This window comes from Lathyrus oleraceus, chromosome 6 (genome assembly GCF_024323335.1).
Source record: "Lathyrus oleraceus cultivar Zhongwan6 chromosome 6, CAAS_Psat_ZW6_1.0, whole genome shotgun sequence".
Classification (NCBI taxonomy): domain Eukaryota; kingdom Viridiplantae; phylum Streptophyta; class Magnoliopsida; order Fabales; family Fabaceae; genus Lathyrus; species Lathyrus oleraceus.
The window spans coordinates 436,244,249-436,265,455 of NC_066584.1; the positions used below are offsets into that span (position 1 = coordinate 436,244,249).

The 21,207-nt window shown below is 36.9% G+C and overlaps 1 pseudogene; it reads left to right on the plus strand.

Annotated features, from left to right (window-relative positions):
* Positions 1-8,173: 8,173 nt before the first annotated feature.
* LOC127096126 (uncharacterized) overlaps positions 8,174-21,207 on the plus strand; it is a 41,040-nt pseudogene continuing 28,006 nt past the window's right edge.

Below are 21,207 nucleotides of genomic sequence, written 5' to 3' on the forward strand. Positions count from 1 at the left end.
GGTCTTGACCTAAAATTCCCCACAGGTTCGATGATGTGTCTCTTTCCTCAGCAGATCTCCTCCTTCCCTGGTTAGGGTTGAGCCTTTTGGGATTGTTGATCTCTCTGTTCTCCAGCAGTTGTCTCCATCTTTTGTGGATTGACCGAGGATTGTACCGATGATTCAATTTCTTTGCTACACCTTCGTATCCTTTGGGATCATTTTGTCAGCATAATCATCATATAGACATACATTCATATAATTTCATAATTGCATATTCGCATATCTGATTAAATTGTTGGTTTGAGATTCTCATTCCCTGTATAGTGGTACTTTATCCCCATACAAATTTTGGTGTCTGTCCTCCTTCAATTGTAGAGTGTCAGCCCCTTAGGCAGAAAGACTTTAACCTTTCTCCTCTTCCCCACTGAGTTTGTTTCCTCGTGGATGATTATTACTTCAGTTTCCTCCCTAGTTAATTATCTAGAGGGAATCACTCCCCTTGAGTTATATCCTCATTGGGTTGAGTCTTGATTGATTGTTTCTTTCTAGCTCTAACCTAGATAGATACTTTGAGTCCCCTAAGAGTCTATTGCCCAGTAACTGGTAATATTCTTCTTAGTTTGCAGTTTGTTACTTCTTGCCCAATACCCGACAAAAGTACCCCTGTTTTTTCCAGCAGTAGAGTCCCTAGTGGATTTAATCCCCTAGGAAGTATATCCTTGATATGTTCATCCTAACCGGTGACGGATATCTTTCTCTCCCCTGCTTGAGTTTATCCTTGATGTGTTCATCCTAATCGATGATGGATATTCTCTTCTTGGTATTCTACCTAGTAAAAAGGTAGTTGTAATCCCTATTCTTGTTTCCTAGAGAGTTAATCCTTGATATGTTCATCCTAACCGATGACGGGTTTCCTTCTCTTTGCGGTCTTCTACCCAGTAACCGGTAGTTGTAAATCCTACTTTTTGTTCCCTCCGCAGAGTTGATCCTTGATATGTTCACTTTAACCAGTGACATATTCTCTCTCTTGGTATTCTATCCAGTAATTGATAGATGTAATTCCTATTTCTCTCTCCTCACAGAGTCTATCCTTGATATGTTCATCTTAACCGGTGACGAATTTTCTCTTTGATCGGTATTCTATCCAGCATTCGATAGATGTAATTCCTACTCTTTGTTCAGTTGGTTTATCCTTTATATGTTCATCTTAACCGATGACGGGTATCCTCCTTGACAATCCCAGGCAAGTTTATCCTTGATATGTTCATCCTAACCGATGACAGATTTTCTTCCCTGTTGAGTTTATCCTTGATATGTCCATCCTAATCGATGACAGATACTCTCACTCTTGGTCTTCTGCCCAGTAACTGGTAGTTATAAATCCTATTTTTCTGTAGTTTTCCCCAACAAGGTTATTCTTACCCAGTAACTGGTAATGCATATTCCCTTCTGTTGGTTCCCAGCGAGTCATCCTTGATATGTTCATCCTAATCGGTGACAGGTGTTCTCTCTGTCAGATCTTTATTATCTCCTTACCCAGTAACAGGTAGTAGATAATAGATTTTTGCTCCTCATGTGTTGAAGTTTATTTCTCCCCAGTCGAGTTGAGTGCGCATTTCCTTAGTGAAATCGCTTTTCCCTGCATGATTCAAGTATTTCAGTTTTATCCTGACTTACTCGTATCTCCTGCAGATGTTGTTAGTTCCCCGACTGAGTCTTTTCCATGTTTGTGAGGAATCCCTCGAGTCCCCTAGCAGTTTTAAGTCGTAGCCTGGCCTACGCGTAACCTCTTTTATCCCCCCAGAGTCTCGGTCTCCCCAGTGAGTTTTCCTTACAGAATGCATTATACTCCTGCAGATTTTCGGTCCCTCTGATTTCTTTTCCTTTGTGGCAATATTTCCCCATAAAGCATTAACTTTTACATACATATCATATGCATCATGAGGTCTCTTAGGGACCAAAATTTGTTTATGTGTTGTTATTTAACCCATTCTATTGAGTCGACATGAAGATTTTAACCTTCGCCTCCTCAGTTAGAATGTCCTTAAAATAGGGGCAGCTCTAGGACCCCAATTTTGACCCTAATATCCCTCATGCAATTTCATCATAAGCATTAGCATTGGGATCATACCTTGGCATCCTCCTTACCCCTCATTCATTGGGTTTGTTTTGGGAGAGATCACCAAGCTCTTTGTGATTGTATCATACTTGTATGTTATCATTTTACTAACCAAAATACAAAAATATGTCTTTGCATTTTCCTAACTCTTTTGTAGGTAGGGCATGATCACCATTGGTCTATCAAGTTCACATCTAGGGTTTGAGACCCTCATGACAAAGAGCACAACCATGAATTGATACAAGAATGGTTATGGACATCATATATGAGTTCCATTGATTACTACATGTTATATTTATCAAGTTTTCTTCAAGAGTTTGAGGGTGATTTGCCTTGGAAACCCTAGTTTGATTAGGTATCTTGAGTAACTTCTCCAACAAGCTATCTCACCAATTGATCAAATTTATCAAGGGGCACTTCAAAATTCATCATATTATGCATATATGATCTACCATGAGCCTAGAAAGTCAATAGAATTGAATATTAGCAAGTTGGTTGTTGGTGGTTGGCCAGATGAATTCATCTGATCAAAACTGGGTCTCCCTAGACCCTATCTCCTACAATTTTCACCATATGAAAATGATTCCAAGATCAAACTTACTCTAAATGACATTCCAAGAAACTTTCATGTTGAGACCTAGAGCTCATTTTGCTTGGAAAATCATTTTCTATGTTGAAACATTATAGGTCATTTTGTCTAAACCCTAATTCAAAAGTCAACTTCCCAAGGCCATAACTTGCTCAATTTTTATGATATTAAATATTTCCAAGTTGCACAGTCAAATTCCGGATGTCTACTTCAACTTTTATGTTTGGAGGGAGAGCTAATTCAACTTTTTTGAGCATGTGATATGAGGTTACATTATAGGTCACTTTTGACCTATAACATTGATCAAGTGATTTTTCCAAACTTCGAAAATGCATAACTCTATCATTTCAAATCCAAATGACATTAAATTGGTGACCATTTTAAAGGTCTTTGAAAGACTTACAACTTTGATGTAGACACTTTTCTCATTTGAAACTCACATAAAAAGTCAAGCAAGGTGGAATATTGAGACATATGGCTTGACACTTAAGAAACATTTTCAATATGTTAAAATTTACAAACTTCCACCTCAAAATTCTTCAAGTTCCAAGCTTCAAATGGAAATTTTTTGAACATGAAAGTTGTTCTCTTGATCTAACGTTTCCAAAAAGCCCAAATTCATCCATTTTGGACAAGAAATGAATAGGTTGTGCATGACTTGAACATGGTATCATCATTTGGCAAGATTGAACTTCAAACATCCATGCACATTTTCCTAGAATTCCAACATGACTTCTGCCTCGCTTACACTCAATTATGGATCAGATGGAGTGATTTCATGGGCCTGCACACGCCCATGCACTCATGCATCACACATTGCTAATTTTGGAAGTTCATTTCAAGTGTGCAAATATCAATTGAATTGGCTATAAATAGAGCCCTCTTGCATCAGAATTTCACATACATTTGCATCAGCTTTGATCCCAAACCTCTAACCCTATCATTCCAAAGGATAATCCTGAGAATATCACTTGAAATTGAGTTTAAATTCTCACTGTTTTGAGATTCAAAACTCCAGGGATCCAAGACCTTTTGAGCATTCCAGAAATTTTAATCTCTTCGATTCTCTCTCAATCTTGCTCAATTCTCTTGATTCTTTGGTTGTCTGAAATCCTACCAATGTAGGCAAGAAGATTTAGTTGCTTTGAGGCCAAATCGAAGCAACTCAGTTCATGTACCTCAAATTTCAACTCCATGTATCTCTCAATATACTTGGAGTTAGGATAAATTGAGGTCAGATTCGTGCTCAGTGCCATTTTACTTTGAAATCATGTGCTTCTTTTTAATTTTGGTGATGGTTATGACTGAACCAGTCCGGCGAGGCTCGCCTGAGAAGGAGACAGGAGCTGTAGCTCCGGTGGTAAGTTGGCGTGTTCAGAGCCACATGATCCTTGTGAAATGAAATAATCTCGTGCGTTGGTTTGAATTACCTTTCCTGTGGCGCGCTGACTCGGGCATATCGTGGATTGCGCGCTTGTGACCACTTGATCTGCCACATCAATTAATGATGGAGATCAAGTGGTCCACGTTTTTTCTGATCATTTAATTTTCATTTTACTCCTTTTATTTTCATTAATTCATATTAATTTTAATATTGATCCAAAAAATATGAGAGTTTCACCAAAAAAATTCAAAAAATTTCCTCTTTCATATTCTGAATTAAAATTATTTTTGGGATCATTATTAATATTTTTCATGATTTAATTGTTTTTATATTTGTTTTTAATTGTTTAAAAATACTTTTAAATGTCCAAAAATTATGAAATTTTTTCTCCAAGGTCCTTTGACCTTGTTTGACCTATGATAAATCTCATGGCCATTTCTTTGGTGTTTTGATGAGGTTTTAGGAATTGGACAAACCATATTTAATTTAAATGCCTTATTTTAGTATTTTTAATTTGATTAAATGCCAAATAATTTTGTTGACCAATTGTGATGACTTGTTGGTGTTTGACTATTGTTGTTGGGCCTTGGTCAAGGTTGATTTGACTTTGTTAAGTTAATATCATTGGATTTAGGGGATTGATGGAATGTACATTCCATCTCCCAAAATGAATGGATGATATTAATTTGGTTAAAGTCCTCCTTTGACCAATTTGTGTTTTGATCTATTCCCCTCCCACTTCATCTTATTCCTTTTCATCATTCATTCATTCATTCCATTTGGCCTATGATATCTCAAAATCCTAAGGCTAGTTGATTGAAAAATTAACATGAGTATGGATGAGATTAGGCCACACCTTTTGCATATCCTTTTTTGTGTGTGGTATGTTTCATGAGCATAGTTCATAATACTATGTCTCTAACATGCATTAACCAAAATTCTATTGCACGACCTCATATAGTTGTGACTTCTACATAAGTCCAATTACGATTGCTTAACATAGCACTAAGTTTGTGACATAAAAGACATAAGCATTCTAGTTAGTGAGATTGTAAGTCTCCCCTCTTTCATGGTATTGTGTGGAAACTTGGCCTTTTTTCATTCCTTTGAAAGATGTCTTGGTTCAAGGATCCATGCTTGTGATAAGTGGGTTGAGTGTTCTCCAAAGAATGTCTTAAAATGAAAAGCAAAAGCAAAACAATACTAACTTCTAACCTATTAACTACTAACATTTAAATTCAAGCCATTTACCTTAATGCAATTTACTTTTAGCATTTTATTTCATTTGCCATTGTTCATATCATTCTAATTGTTTATGTTAATGTAAATTTTCACTTTGTCCACTTGGACCATATTGTGTGATATATTTTGTTTGTGTATACTTTGCTTGTTTGTGTGGTCTTTGACCATTAATGTACATAATAACAACAAAAAACCCTAAAAAACTTTTGTGTGGACTGTTGGCTTGATCTTGGACAAATGGACTTAAAACTTAGGCAACATTCATATGCTAAAGGACTTGGCCAATGCCAACTTATTGAGAAACCAAGTGCTTGCAATTTGAAGCTTCATCTTATACATCATTCAAGATCTCTCTAAGTTCATCTACAACATGATCATTGTGAAGTTGTTATTTTGAACCTGTGACTTGTGGAATTCATCTGTTACATGGGCTACTTTGAAGAAGATCATGGAATGGATAAGCTTGGATGTGGCCATCTTTATTTGATGCCTTGCTCTTCAAGATAATATCATTGTGCATTTGTGTGTTGCTTGATTCTAAAAGTCCAAAGGGAATTTTGGGTTTCTATTGACATTCTTGTCTATTGGATTGCTACCCATTTGGTCAGATCTTTTCAACTCTAAACTTTTAACTTTGTACATAGGATAGTCTCTTCATCTTCTCCCAATTTCTTTAATTTCAAAAATCTCTCCCTCCTTTTTCAAAACCTTCTTTGATTGAACTTATTTTGTTCTAAACTTTGACCACTTTTGCAAAAAAGATAGAAACTTTGGCCTTATGCCATTGCATTTTCAAACTTAGATTCTTAAATCAAACTTGTAAATAAACTTAACTATACTTGACTTAAACTTTCAAAAAGCCAAAAAAAGAACTAACTCATTCAAACCATTTTTAGGCCTTTTTGCCTTTCAAACTTAATGTTTGTTAAAAGCAATGCATCCACTTTGAAATTTGTATCACGAACTACGAGGTTTTGATCCTTCATTTTTATGTTGGTACGTAGGCACAAGACCGAAGATTTTGTCAAACACAAAAAATATAATTAATGAATTCTTTTCCAATCCCCCCATTCTATTTGTTTGTAAACATCAATTTATACCAAGTACATGTGCACACAAAAAAGGGCTCCCTAGGAGTACCTAGGACACTTTTGGTGCTAACACCTTCCCTCTATGTAACCAACCCCCTTACCTGTAATCTCTGAATTTTTATTAGTTTTGATTTGAAAACTTCTTACTTTTTGGGTTTTGTTCGTACTTTTTCCCTTTTCCCTTGGAAACAATAAAAGCGCGGTGACGACTCTTATTATTTGATCTCTAGCTTATCCATAGCTTGATGATCATGAATTTACCGCTACACCAGGTGACTCTTTTGGTGCAGGGTGTAACAAGGAAGGACAAATCTCTAGAATCTTCCCTCGTAACTTTAAAGTCTACTAAGGCATCTCTTTCAAAGGCTCAAAGAGAACTGAAAGCTTAGCCTTTCGAGAATTCTTCTATGGCTCGACTTTTGACTGAATGCACGACCGCCGGTTTTTGGGATATCTCGCAACCTTTGAGAATGCCTTGCAGCAAGTGGAGTATTTTCACCATCTTTTGCGTGTTTAGAGGGAGCCGCCTGGATTAGATTCTCAAGAATAGGCCGGTTATTTACCTGTAGGGGTAGCCCCCCCCCCCCCCCTTTTTTGTCCATGCCGTGTGTGGAAAGTACATTTGTAGTAAAGAAAAAATAAATAAATAAATATATATATATATATATATATATATATATATATATATATATATATATATATATATATATATATATATATATATTTGCGATGAAATATTTTACCTATGTAAGGTATGTTTGTGTGATCTCGAGTACGTAGCTATGGTTTTGGTGCTACCTTAAAAGGTATTCCCTTGAAGTTTATTTTGATGTCTTTCAAGCCACTCTCATCCAAAGTTTGATTCCCTTCCCCCACCTAGGTGAAAACTCGATTTGAGGTCGATGTGTAGCCAACTCATTGCAGCCTCTAGAGTGGTTAGCTCCCAAGGGGGGGGGGGTGAACCATATTGCATGTGGGGAATTGATTGTTGTAGTCAAACGCGCATAGCATTTGTGATAACACCCTTGACTTCCTTTGTGCTTGCTTTACTTTATAGGGAATTTATTGATGTAGTCGCACGCGCATGGAAATTACGACATTCCCTTGAGTTTCTCGTGAGTGCTTTACACTATGGGGAATTAATTGATGTAGTTGCATGCGTACGGAGTTTATGGCAACACCTTAGACTTTCTCTGTGCATGCTTTATGTTATGCGGAATTGATTTCTGTAATCGAACACGCAAGGCATTTGGGACATCCCTCCCGAATTTCTTTGTGTATGCTTTATACCACAGGGAATTGATTATTGTAGTCGCACGTTCAAGGAATTTGCGACAACACCCCTGATTATTTGTACTAGGGCCTCGATCTCTTTGGTTGTACTCCATGCTCGTTGTTACCTTACATAATCACAAAGAAATGAATATTTTGGAATTTGTAATATTTCATTCATATATGAGAATCAATTCTACATATGAAGAAGGTGATTGTACATGCATATCGTTTAATATTAATAATAAATAAAACCATAACCAGACGCGTTAACTGCAACTTATTCCCCCTATTTCTCTTTAGTTTGCTCGGCCATTTTTTTGGGGGTGGATGATCGTGCGTCTAAGTTGGCCGGTTAGGGAAGTCACATTGATTTCTATTGCCTTGCCTTCTCCTTGGTCTCACTAGAGTGATTGATAAGTTATCTTTTCTCCCTCGAGATTAACATTGATGGTGTCTGGTTCCTCTTGAAGGTTATCGTATTTAAGCTTAAGATGGACCAGAGATGCTACAATATCCAAGGTGAATATGAAGGGTCTTCTTATAATGCAATTGTAGATGCTCCTGCAAGGGACCATGAGGAACTGTGAATTGACGAGCCGAGTGTCTTTCCCTTTTCCTATTGATAGCATCATCTCGATATATCCCCAGGGACACGTAGCTATATCATTGAATGTATTGGAAAAAAATTGTTCACATCAATTAGGTTTTAATGATAACAAAATACTTAAAGAAAAATGGGATATACTAACATTTGTTCAAGTATGCAGGACCATAAGCTTAAAAGTCAACTCAGAATTGACCCTGTTGAAAGCATTTGTTGACAAGCTTGTAGTCTTAGATTCTGATGGATCAGAATTTGATGACTCTGATAGTGGTGTTTCAGCCTCTAAAGGATCAGACTTTGAACGTGGTGTTTCAACTTCTAAAGCTTCAGACTCTAATCATGGTATCTCTGCCTCTGGTGACAACTCTGACTCTGGAGAGCTCATCCTCTATCCTGTACTTTGTCCCCATAACAGACCTTTCTTGTCAACACCAAACTTATGGAAAAAGTCAACTAGAGTCTTTGAGTGGAAGGCTCAAGGAAAGTTGATGTGACTTCTCTAGTCCTTCCCCTCATATGGTTTATATCTAGTTTGATAAAGATGTAGTGGACTATGTTATTACACTTTGGTTGAAGATGTGCAAACAATTGTCCAACGACTCTTTTTCTACCTCTATAAAAGGGAGCTAAAGATTTGATGGAAGGTTAACAACTCACAAACAACTATCATACAATCTAACAAAACGCATTGAGTAAAAACTTTGAGCTAAAGTTTTATTTGTTTATTTGCATAAAGCATTTAAAATTTCTTATCTTTGTATATCTTAGAAATCTTAAGTGTTAAGAAGCATTGTGGTTATTGTAATACTTATATACTTCTGATTGTGTATCAAAGTATAGTTATAATATTTCTACTAAACTATTTTTTAAAGTAGAAGAAGTCTCTTGCAAGGTTGCTTGAGTAGTGAAGTCTCTTTCCCATGGGCTTGAGTAGTGAAGCCTTTTGCCTGTGTGCTCGAGAAGAAGTCTCTTGCAGGATTGCTTGAGCGAAAGTCTCTTTCTGGTTTTATTGAGAAGTTAAAGTCTCTTTCTGTTTTGATTGAGCAAAGTTGTATTCAGGTTGATTACAATGAAAATACCTTGTTGGATAAGGGGACTGAACTACTCTCAATTTATGGGAGGAACCATGATAAACTCTGTGTGTTGATTTGTATATTACTTATGAACTTTATTATTCTTCCACTACTAGTTACATTCTGATATCAAACTTTGAACTTGTTCAGATTCTAAAGTTGTACATCATAATAGAAATGTTAGTACTTCAGTTAAACATAGTCGTCATTGTTGTGGCCATAATCCATATGGAAATGTTAGTACTTTAACTTATCGGCCGTGGACTATTCTTTAATGGGAAAATGGGGCCTAATCCCTAATTTTTGGAACTTTATGATAGTAAAGTCCTGATAGATCTTCTCTCACGATGCATTTATCAGCATGTATCTGTCATATGGGTCCTGCATTCCTCGATCAGACTTATCCTTCCGCCAATGGGACTAATTTCCTGTAAGGTGCTAGAGTCGTTGTCAGTGGAAGCGAGATTATCAATCCAGGTATTCAACCTTTCCTCCAAGTTGATGTAAGATTGAGTCATGCTTAATATATCCTGCATGGTTTGCGCTCCTTTTCTTCCCAACTTCAATATGAAGGGGTGATCTCGCAGAAGGCCATTCTCGAAGATCCAACAATTAAGACCTTTTTGGCCCCTACCACTTCAACTGCTACTTGTGTAAATCGATCTATATAAGACCATAGGTTATCCTCATTTCCCTGAACAATCCATCTCAAAGAAGCTATGATCAATAACTACCTTTTCTGGGAAATAAAGTGAGTAGTGAATATTTCATAGAAATTTGTCTAGGATTAAATACTCCCGTCCCACATAGTGTTGAACCAGAGCCTGGTCGTACCAACCATAGTTATCGCAAAGAGTTTACATTTGGAGGCCTCATCAGCATTGAAATAATTCAATTGATCGTTGGCGAGTTGCACGTGCTCGTTTGGATCTCCTTTTATGTTATCCTCAATTATTTTGGGAGGTCTCTCTATCAATTTGGGTATTCGACTATCTAAAATACGAGGGCATAGGGGATGCTTCTACTAGTTCTTTGGCGGTTTCTTTTCTTCCTAGTCCTACGGAAGAGTGTGTCTACCTCAATCTCCCTCAGAACTCTATGGAGGGCTCTGATGCTTCTTTCTCCTCTGTTGATTTGGTTATCTTAGAGCTTTATCTTTCCTCGTCACAGTCGAATCAAGGAAGGAAATTTGAGTTCTCTTCGATATAGCCTCTTGCATGATAGTCCCTCGTGGAGGCGTGTTGTGTAGGATTTCTTAGAGACAAGATAATCTCTCCTTGATTTCTTGCAAATTTTGTTACCGAACATTGTTGTACGTAATGTTTAGTAGTTCGTTGGTGAATTGTAATCCAAGGCTAGCTCGTAATAATTGGAAACCAGGAAATGCTTAAAGTTATGAAACTAGAGGTGGTACATGAGGCACAAGAACAAAGCTAGTGACTTGAGGAACTTGGAGTAGATATCTATGTAGAAGAATTTATGTCACTTGATTTGTAACACCTATCTAAGGAGGTGTAAGCGATTGATTGACCGTCGCTTGAGCAGCAACAACTTCGTACATTACGAATGAATGAGTAACTTTGGATCCAACGATTACCAAGAAATGTAGAAGTCAGAAATTTGAAAATTCAAGAGGTTAAAGTTGATATGTTGTTTGATTATATCTAACATGATGGATCTTCGCATTCAATTTTGAGAGCTCTTGGTCGAGTGAACTGGAAATGATTCGAACGGACGAATGAAGAACTAACGTGAGATCATGGAAAAATTCAGGAATCATAAGTTTATTCCCATAGACCATGCCGCTATTCTGTTGTGAAATCGAAAATGGAGCAAGAATTGGCGCTAACGACAGATCTGAGCTTCTAATGCGACAAAGAGGGGGCTGACCTGTAAGGTTAGCACTCCAACACTCAAGTCAGTATGTGAAAGAGACGAGTGAATTGAAATTGAAATTTAAATTTTGTACATGAACTTGAATGTTTTTTTATATATATTGGAGAGGAAATAATAACCTGACATTTGTTAGGCGTGAATCACAAGGAGCCGTTGGATGTATCTTGAGTTTGGGTCCTCTATACTTATCTGTAGAGTAACTCTTGTGTGCTAAGAAGGTTCTACACAAAGTTACCTATTATTTTGAACGGTCGGTTAGGGACTTTTATGGTCATTTAGAAGCAAATATGACTCCTCATTTGGTGTTAAATGTGTATCCTTTTGAGTCTTCAAGGTCATTTAAAGTCAATGAAAATCCAACAATGTAATCGCCTCATAGGGCGACAGTGATCCTTTAGTGAAAGTACAATAGATAATTGCCTCGTAGGATGGCAAGGATCCTTCAATGAAGGTCCAGCAGATAACTGCCTCGTAGGGCAGTAATGATCCTTAAATGAATATCCAACAAATGATTACCTCGTAGAGAGGCAAGGAACCTTCAGTGAAGTTCCAACATCTTCAATAGCATAAGGATTCTCCCAGCTATCAATGTATATCCTGCAAAATCCATACATCTTAAAAAGAGATTGGACACCTCCTTAAAAAATTATACCCGAGGAAAAGAGTGATACCTCATTTGTTGTACCCCAAAATTTGCCATCCCCTTTTCCTAGTTTTCCATCCAACCATATAACTTGGGATCAATTGCATACATTCATGATTCATTCATATGCATCATTCCTTCATTAATGGATCACCATGGATTCAAAACCTTGGGCTTGTAAAGTTAGGGTTTGTGTGGATATCAAGCTTCAAAAGCATGGTTTGACTAGCTCATCAAGCATAGGGATTGTCCAACCAATCCTCAGGGGTCCTCAAAATCCTAATTCCTCAAGATATGATTATGGGATCTCATGGACTTACTTTGAATCTTGTCTTGACTATCAAAACCCTAATGAGGGCTCAGACATTGGAAGACTTGTTGCTTAAGCATATGATTATGTTCAAAGGACTTGCATGAGGGGTAGGCCTCAAGGAAACCCTAATCAAGGAGATGATGAATCTGATGGACTTGGTGGCTTGACTTTTCATCTAGTAACATCCATAACCCTAGTGTCACCCACTTTTCACCTATTGTCATATACATGGTCTAATCTTAATTTGGTCTCCTTTGGGCATTGGTCTTGAATCCACCTTGGTCTCAATATCCTATTGTTTGGTCCATCTAATTGTTGGTGCATCTATGGCCTTGGTCATCCAAACAACCAAACCTCATGTTTCACAATCTAGTTGTAGATCATGCCCATTGATTTATGGGTGTTTCATTCAAACCCTAATCTGATGCCCTAAGTTCATAGCCTTGTTCATGGACCATGTTAATGTATGGTATCAGTCAAGGCATGTCCTTTTCATTTTAAAATCAAGCATTCATGTACAAAAAACAAAACCAATTTGAAAACCAATTTCAAACCATTTGTCAAGCCAGTTCAATCCATTTCACATCATTCTAAACCATCATACATGATTCTACACAATAAGATACAAAATTTGACATTTTTGACCAATTGTTAACTTTGGTCACTGTAAGACCCTAATTTTGACCCTAAGATCCCTCATGGCATCATATCATTGCTCAGTGCATTGCCTCAAGGATCATAGCATGTTTAGCTCCTTAACCCTAGGGTGGGACTTGTTTGAGTGTTTTTAGACCACCAAGCATCCTTGTATTGTATATTATTTCTTCTCTTATTTGATTACTAACCAAAAGCACAAAAATATGTCACTAACTCTTTTTGTTTTGAAGCTCAAGTGATCATGTGCTCCAATGCTCCTAGGAGGCTCCTAAGCTCAATGCAATGGCTAGATGAAGATGAGAACAAGCATGAAAATGGTCCACAAATCTCCTAATCATCATATATGTCTCCCAAGCATCTCATTTTGCCAATTTGATCAAGATAACCCAAAGGGCTTGAGGATTGTTTCCCAAGGAAACCCTAATTCAACTGTGCCTTGCTCATGAAGCAACCTCAACCTATGATCAAATTTAATAATCATAAGTTCTTTCATTCATTATTTTATGCATATATGAGCCTATGTGAGGCCCCTAAATCATTTATTCATCAAGATTGGAAGTTTGGCCTTGAAAAGTTCACCAGTGAAGTCATCTGACTAAATTGAAGATCACTGAGATACAACTTTTAATGTGTTTGTCAAATGATGAAGACCCCAAGATAAGAAATGTTCTTAATAACTATATGAACAACTTTTATGTTCATCAAAAATCCATTTTAAACTTGTAAGGTCATCATTCATTTCAAAACATTATAGGTCATTTTGACTGAAACCCTAATTTTGGGTCAACTTCCCAAGGACATAACTTCCTTAATTTTTATGATTTTGAGGTGAGACCAAATGAATTAGAAATATTAAGATGTCTAATTTAAATGTTATGTTGGACAAAGTTTCATAATCCTAAAATAAATACATGTGATAATACAAAACATTATAGGTCAGTTTGGACCTAAGTCTTTGAATTTGAAAAATGCCCAACTTCAAATGCCCATAACTTTCTAATGAAAAATCCAAATTGTGCAAAATTTGAGTCTAAATTGATCATATTTAAAATATCTACAACTTTGATGTTGGAGGTTTTTCCATTTGAAGCTTGCATCATGGAAACAGAGGGGCTTGAAGATGCTTACTTGTGGTGAAAATTAGGGGGGCTTGATGTTGGAATTAGACATGTTTTGTGCCCAAACTTTCATAGCCAGTTTTCACTAATTTCCAAATGCCAAATGAATTTTTGCCCAACATGACTTTTGTTCCTTATTTCAATATCTTTCCAACCATTACTCACATTACTTTTTTGGACTTTCCATGTGTGAGTTTCAAAGAGCTTTCTCTTTATGTCCATTTTGGCATTTCATGATATAACTTGATGTGCAGGCTTGTGTGGTTCATTATGCACGTCCAATTCATTTCCAGTTGACCTCAGCATGGTGTTTCACCCATCATTGGGCCTTACATGCGCCTGTACAGGCCCATGCAAGGAGAATTCAAATCCCATGCACACGAGGGAAGCATGATCTCAGCCACATTTCAGCTATAAATAGAAGCTCAATCCCATTCATTTTTCAACCAAGTGGAGATCTGAATTGCTGCTGAATTGAAATCCCAACCCTCACTAAAGAAATTTTCAGTTTTCTTTCTCTTTTTTCAAGCTTGAAATTCAACATCATTAGTTGATTTTCAAAGCTCAATTCCTTAACCTATCATTTCCATCACACTTCCAGAGCAAAAGCAGATCAAGATCTTGAAGAATTCGTGGAATTTGAAGCTTCATTTCAGAGGTAGAACCTCAAAAAAATTTGATCTAGATCTTGCAATTCAATGTGATTTTCTTTGGTTTATGAGGTTTTCTGAAGTCCTCATACTCGAGGCAGGTCAGTGGTGGTCTTAATTGTTCAAATCGTGCCATTCCAGTTGACATACCATGATCTTCCATCTCACATTTCTCTCTAAATAGGAAGAGTGAGGATGATCCATGGTTACAGTGGTGATGTACATCACCCGAGCTTCATTTTGATGTCCTTACATTTCATTTTCATTTCAAAAAAAATTCCTGCGTGTGGTGGCCGGAGATTGTTGGATCAACGGAGAAGAAGGTGTTTTCCACCGCCTGCACCACATGTGCATCTTCAGAACCATTGGATCATGCTTCCACGTTATAATCCCGGCCATTCCTTATGTTTACTTATTTTAATGCAACATGTCACGCGTTTGACTTATGTCCACCATGTATCCGCGCCTCTGAGCCCTTGATCCCTTGCCACGTCAATTAATGAATTGATCTGATGGTTGTGTTTGTTTTCTATTATTCCTATTTTCTTTTAATTTCAATTAATTCCTTTTATTTTCAAAAATTCATAAATATTTTATTTGAAGTCACAAAAATATGAGACCAATGCCAAAAAATTTCTTGAAAAATCTAGTTTCGTATTTTGACTTTTAATTATTTTTGTGACTTCATTTAATATATTTTGTGAATTATTTGGTTTTTAATAGTTTTAATTCATTTTAAAATACTTTTTGATATTTAAAAAATCCAAAAATATTTTCCTAACACCTATGGATCATGATAAGTCAATGAAAAATAGTCTCATCAATTTCTTATTTGATTTGAGATTTATTTGAGATTTTAATTCATATTGTGTTATTTTTCATTGTTTTTAATTGTTTTAAAATAGTTTTCGATTTCAAAAGTTGTTGAGAAAATTTGTCAAAGTTTGTTTGGCCATGTTAGACCTATGAGAATTTAATTGGACTTGTTGAAGTTGATTTGAATTAAATTTGAGGTTTGACCATATTTTGTTTATTTTATTTTGCATTTATTTTTAATTCAAAAATTACCAAAAAATTATGGTTGACTTGTTGACTTGTAACCTTCATTTCTCTTCTGTTTGGCCTTGATTGATGATGATTTGATTCACATTTGATCAATTGAGTTTGATACTTGAATTCTCTTTCCATGCATTTCATCTTCATCCCTTTCTTTTTATCATTTGGCCAATGAGTTAATGTCTTATGGTTGGTCTTGACAAATGAGAGGTTTAATCTTCTTTGATTCAAATCAAACTCAACTTGATCCAAGATCAAGTGAGTTGTTTTGTGTCCAAGATAGGTTGCTTCTTGGTCAAGCAAAAAACCTAAAGTCCATACAAGGCCCTTCCCCTTTTGTTTTGGCATGACAAGTTTGTGGAGCTTGGCTTACTAGTCATGATCTCTAACTTGTGTTTATTTGCCTATAGTTTTATTGACCGACCTCAGATAGGTGTGACTACTACATTAGTCCACTTACGATTGCTTAACATAGCGCTACATTGTCTTATGACAAACTAACATAACCATACTAATTACTAACTTTAATTTGAGCATTTAATTTCTTGCCCTTTACTTTTAATGTCATCTATTTCTTGCTCATTTATTCATATTGCTTTTCACTTTGCTTACTTGAGCACATATTTTATGTTTATGTCATTTTCCTTTTTCTCATTTGAGCTCATTATTGTATATAAATATATTGTTGTCTTGTGTTTGTTTTGTCTTTGTTTTTTGTGAACCCAATGCAAAAAGGAGAAAGGACTTAAAATTAGGATATACCCATGCTTAAAGGAGTTCAAGAGCAACTAGGCCTCATGCCTTTAGAATGCTAAATTTGTTGAAGAGCAACTAGGCATCATGCCTTTAGAATGCTAAATTTCAAAGTTGACTTTAAAGGACTTCTCATCTAAACTTATTCTTTGTCTATTCCTCTTATTGTGTTGTGAACTTTTTGATGTTTGCTCTTGTGTGATAGGGATTCCATCTTGAGATTGTGTAAGAGGACCATTGTCATGAATAGCCAAGTTAATAGAGACAAGTCAAATGGAGATCCTAGGAGCTTGAATCTAAATTGTTTGATTGCTTAATTGTGTGCTAAGTCCAAAGGAAAGAAGCATCTTGAATCATCTTTATGACTTCAAGAAAAGGAACTCCAAGGGTTTATCTTTTCTCTCTTATCTTTGCATGCTTTAGGACTAGCCCTTCTCTTCTTCTCCCCATTCTAACCCAAGCCAAAAATCATTTTTTCAAAACTTTGACATTGTTTTCAAACTAGAAACCTAGGCCCTATGCCTTTGACTTTTCAAAACCATTTTCATCAATACTCATTGTGAATAAATCTTAATCCAACTTTGACTTCCTTTTGTAAATAAACCTAACTTGTAAATATAACTCACTTCAAGTTGTTTTTGTGGTTCCAATGACCACCTCATTAAAACCTTTTCATAAACATTAGTCATAGGTTTGAGTTATCATAGTGGTTGATGTGAATCTCACCTTATCCTTAGTGATTGAATTATAAGCCTTCCGTACTTATTATAGGGTTAACCCCTCACTAGTATGTTGAAGCTTTCCTCACATGGTGGATTGTTGGTTTAGGTTGAGTTTTCTCCTTTTGATAACAAAAGACCTTAAGGCTTTTGATCAAATCAATTCACCAATCTTTGAGATTTTTACCCCGAACTACGAGGTTTTGATCCTCCCTGTGTGATGGTACGTAGGCAATGGGTTCATCCATTCAAACAACAAATTTGTAAAATATAATATATTCTTCTCTCATCCCCCCAATCTTTTACACATATTTTCACAAATACCAACCTACAACACATATTTGCAAAAAGGTTTCCCTTAGAGTACTAAGGATGTTTTGGGTGCATAAAACCTTCCCATTTCATAACCAACCCCCTTATCCAGATCTTTGACATTTTTATTAGTTTTTGATTTGATAAAACTTCTTACTTGGCTTTTGTTCGCTTTTTAGCCTTTCCTTTGGACAAATAAAAGTGCGGTGGCGACTCGAATTGTATGTTTACTTTTGGTTTAGTCAATAAACCTAAAGGTAACGAAAACCCCGCTACAGTCAACAATTGACTTTTTGGTCAACTTTGACCAAAGTCAACCCAAAACCCTAAGGCCCTAAAATTTCACCTTAATCATCAATCCATTATTCATTTACAAGAAAAACACCAAAAAATGGATTTTGACAAATTGTTGACTTTGGACAACGGTTGAATTTTTGGTCAACTTTGACCAAAGTCAACCCTAGATCTTTGGTCATCCCTAATCACTAATTAACTAATCCTAACTCTCATTCTATCCTTCATGTCCATGTTATCTTTGGTTTAATCACTTGAACTTGACTCCTTCATTTTTTTGCCAATATGCATGGTCATGCCTTGAACATTTGGAGATTTTTGCCTTGCCAATTAACTTCCATCTTGTTGCATCTGCCCTGCTATACCAACCTACTGCAATGCCAAACCTGCACAAACCAAAGTAAAAAACAATGCATCACTTCACCTTTAATTAGTGCACAAACCATGTTCATTGCACCACAATATTGAATGGATTCATGTGGCCATCAACAATGCAGCCAAAACCAAGTCGTGTGCCAAAATTGCAACAAGAATGTGGAGTAAAGGGCACGAATTCCACAGCTGTCTCGAGCCATAGGCCATACATGCAAGACATTTTGCCATGAACCAAGTAGACTCTGCAGTAAGTTCAGTTCATCAATGCACACATGCTTGCAACTTACAGGACCATGTGATCTTGCAACAAACCAACACAATCACATCCAGTCATGGCATATGCTGCTCCACATTACCTTTCCAAATCATCCAACCTGCAATCAAACATCAACCTGCAGAGTGTAACATGTGTATAACAGTTCAACACAAACCCCTGCCAAGAGATTGTTGGTTCGTGCGTATGAGACTTGCAAAACTTGGCTTCAAGAAATGCATAACAGGCCTCATTAACAACCTAGAACAAGTCACAAGTTAGCCTACATAAATGCAACATCCCCAGGCCATAATGCAGTCAACACACTACACTAATTTGCATCAGCTTGCACAACAGAATTACAACAACAACCTGCAGACCACAACATACAACACCAATCCATCATAAATCCTGCCAAAAATCATTGGTGCACACACAAAATAACCATATTCTGCAACAAGGTAAAACTGATGTCAAGTTGTTACCAAACCTATACAAGCATTCACCATCAATGGATGAAAGCATATAACCCATCTCAGTTTATGCCCCTTGTTCCAAGCCTGCATCAAAATAATTCCATTGCCAGCTATAACCAAACCAAGTATGAGCAAGATTTGCCAAAAGGTGATGAGAACAAGCAGGCATCAATGCAAAATAAACTCAAGTATGTTGTGAGCCAAACATTCAAAACCTGTGTCAAGCATATTAGCATTGCAGCCATCAATCCAAACAAGTGAACCAACAACACATGACATTACCCAAGTCTAATCCATGGGATTACCAACCTCATTGAACAAACCTTGAAATCAAGAGAGGCCCATGAGAGGTCTTTGGCTTAACCATAGAACCTGCATCAAAACATCATTATCCAAGGCAGCGTAAAGGGAAGCAAAGCAAAAGAGGTGTGTGCAAACTGTGGAAATATAAACATGTTGGAGCTTGTGAGGCATTGGCATAACATAACACAACTTTTCCTAGTTCAAATCACAATCAAATAGGCATTCAAGAGAACCTATGCAGTAGGTCATGACTGAAACTGCAAGGCCAAATCCACTTAAGTGGTAACCTGCTATAGCTAGTTTGTGCATCAAGGCCACTGACATTCATTCAGCATCATTCTAAGCCAAGCCAAGGTCACTTAAATTCAACTTGTAACTTGGACAACAGGTCACAAAACCATTCTCACAAGACTTCAATCTAATCCCAACCTGTAATAGCCTGTCCAATTTCATTTCATTCATTCATTAATCAATTAAAACCAACCTAGTTAGCTAAGTTCATCACTCATTAACTAACTAAGTTTGCAGTTAACTCAGTGAGTCAGGTCTAACTAACTCCTAACCAGACTTAACTAATTCCTAACCATTGAAGCCCCATGCAATTTTTGCTCACATTGGCTAACATTGGCCAAGCCTAAAGTCTATTTCAGAAACTCATCATTCACATTTTGAAGCCCCATGCAATTTTTGCTTGAACCTGCATTCTCTCTCTCTCTCTCTCTCTCTCTCTCTCTCTCTCTCTCTCTCTCTCTCTCTCTCTTGCAATCTTTTCCCTCACCCTCACCAGAGCTCTATTTCTCTCTCAAAAAGCCATTGAAGCTTCACACTGAAGCTTCAATCTCGCTTGAGCTAAGCCACACTATTCCTGATTGGTATTGTTCTAAGCCAGAGAAAGAAGAAAGAGACGAATCAAGGAGAAGAAGAAGAAGGAATCAAGGTCAGAGAACTCATCGACGAACTGTTTCGATCGTCTTCTCCGGTATGTAATTTCATTTTCAGCTGGGTTTTCTTAATTTGAGCTCACCAATAGCTAGTATTTGGAACGGAGAGTGGAAGCCTTATGGCTGTGAGGGTGGATTTGCACCATACACCGTTTAATTTAGCTTTTAGAGACTAGGTTTCTTCCCTTTAGAGGTGCGATTTGGCCAGGGCAAGGAACGCCTCTCTAATTCACATCCATTTTGGTACTCGGCATGGTGTGATGCATAGAGTGAGGTAGGGTTTGAGGCCTTAGGTGACATCGGCGCCGGTGACGGCCGCCGGTGCAATGAATCAAGACGGACGGTGTTACGCGCGTTTGGAATTAAGTTTAAAACCTGTTGACTTGTACAAGTCAACAGGGATGAGTGTTTGGGCTCAATTACTGAAGCTCGGGGCAATTTGCTCTTTACACACTGTTTCCCTGATACACCCCTCCCTCCCAGCGTTTACAAAGGAAAATGAAATGGGCTTCACTAAGCCCATTAGCGCTCTTGCTAACTCACCCTGAATTTCAGTTTACACCCCCCTGTTTGGAGTGTTGAAACACAGATTGGGCTCCAAAAGCCCATTTTCAATTACCCTGCGCGCACCCCCTATTTTTGGCCGGACAAAAGCCAGTAATGGGCTCATTTGGAAGCCCATTAACCTGGACTCTTATACACACCAGCTTTGTTTTTTCTGTATTAACTTGCTGTACAAAAACAGCAGTGGGCACACTTTACAGCCCATAAATCATAATTCAGTCTATACCACCCTTGCCATTTCACACCTCCCAATTTAATTTTTCTTTAATTTCTTTTAATTTCTTATTTAAAATTTAAATAGGTTAATTAGCAATATGTTTAGAGCAATTATGACCTAAATTGACAATTAGAATTTAGATTTTGATTTTGTTAGCATATTAGGATTAACTAGAATTTCCCTTAGAATTTAATTAGGACTTTTCTTTAGAATTTTAATTAGGTTTTAGATTCTAATTAGAAATGATTTAGCTTTTGGTTAAAAATTGAGAATTACACCATTTTAGTATTAGGTTAAGATTCATCTTA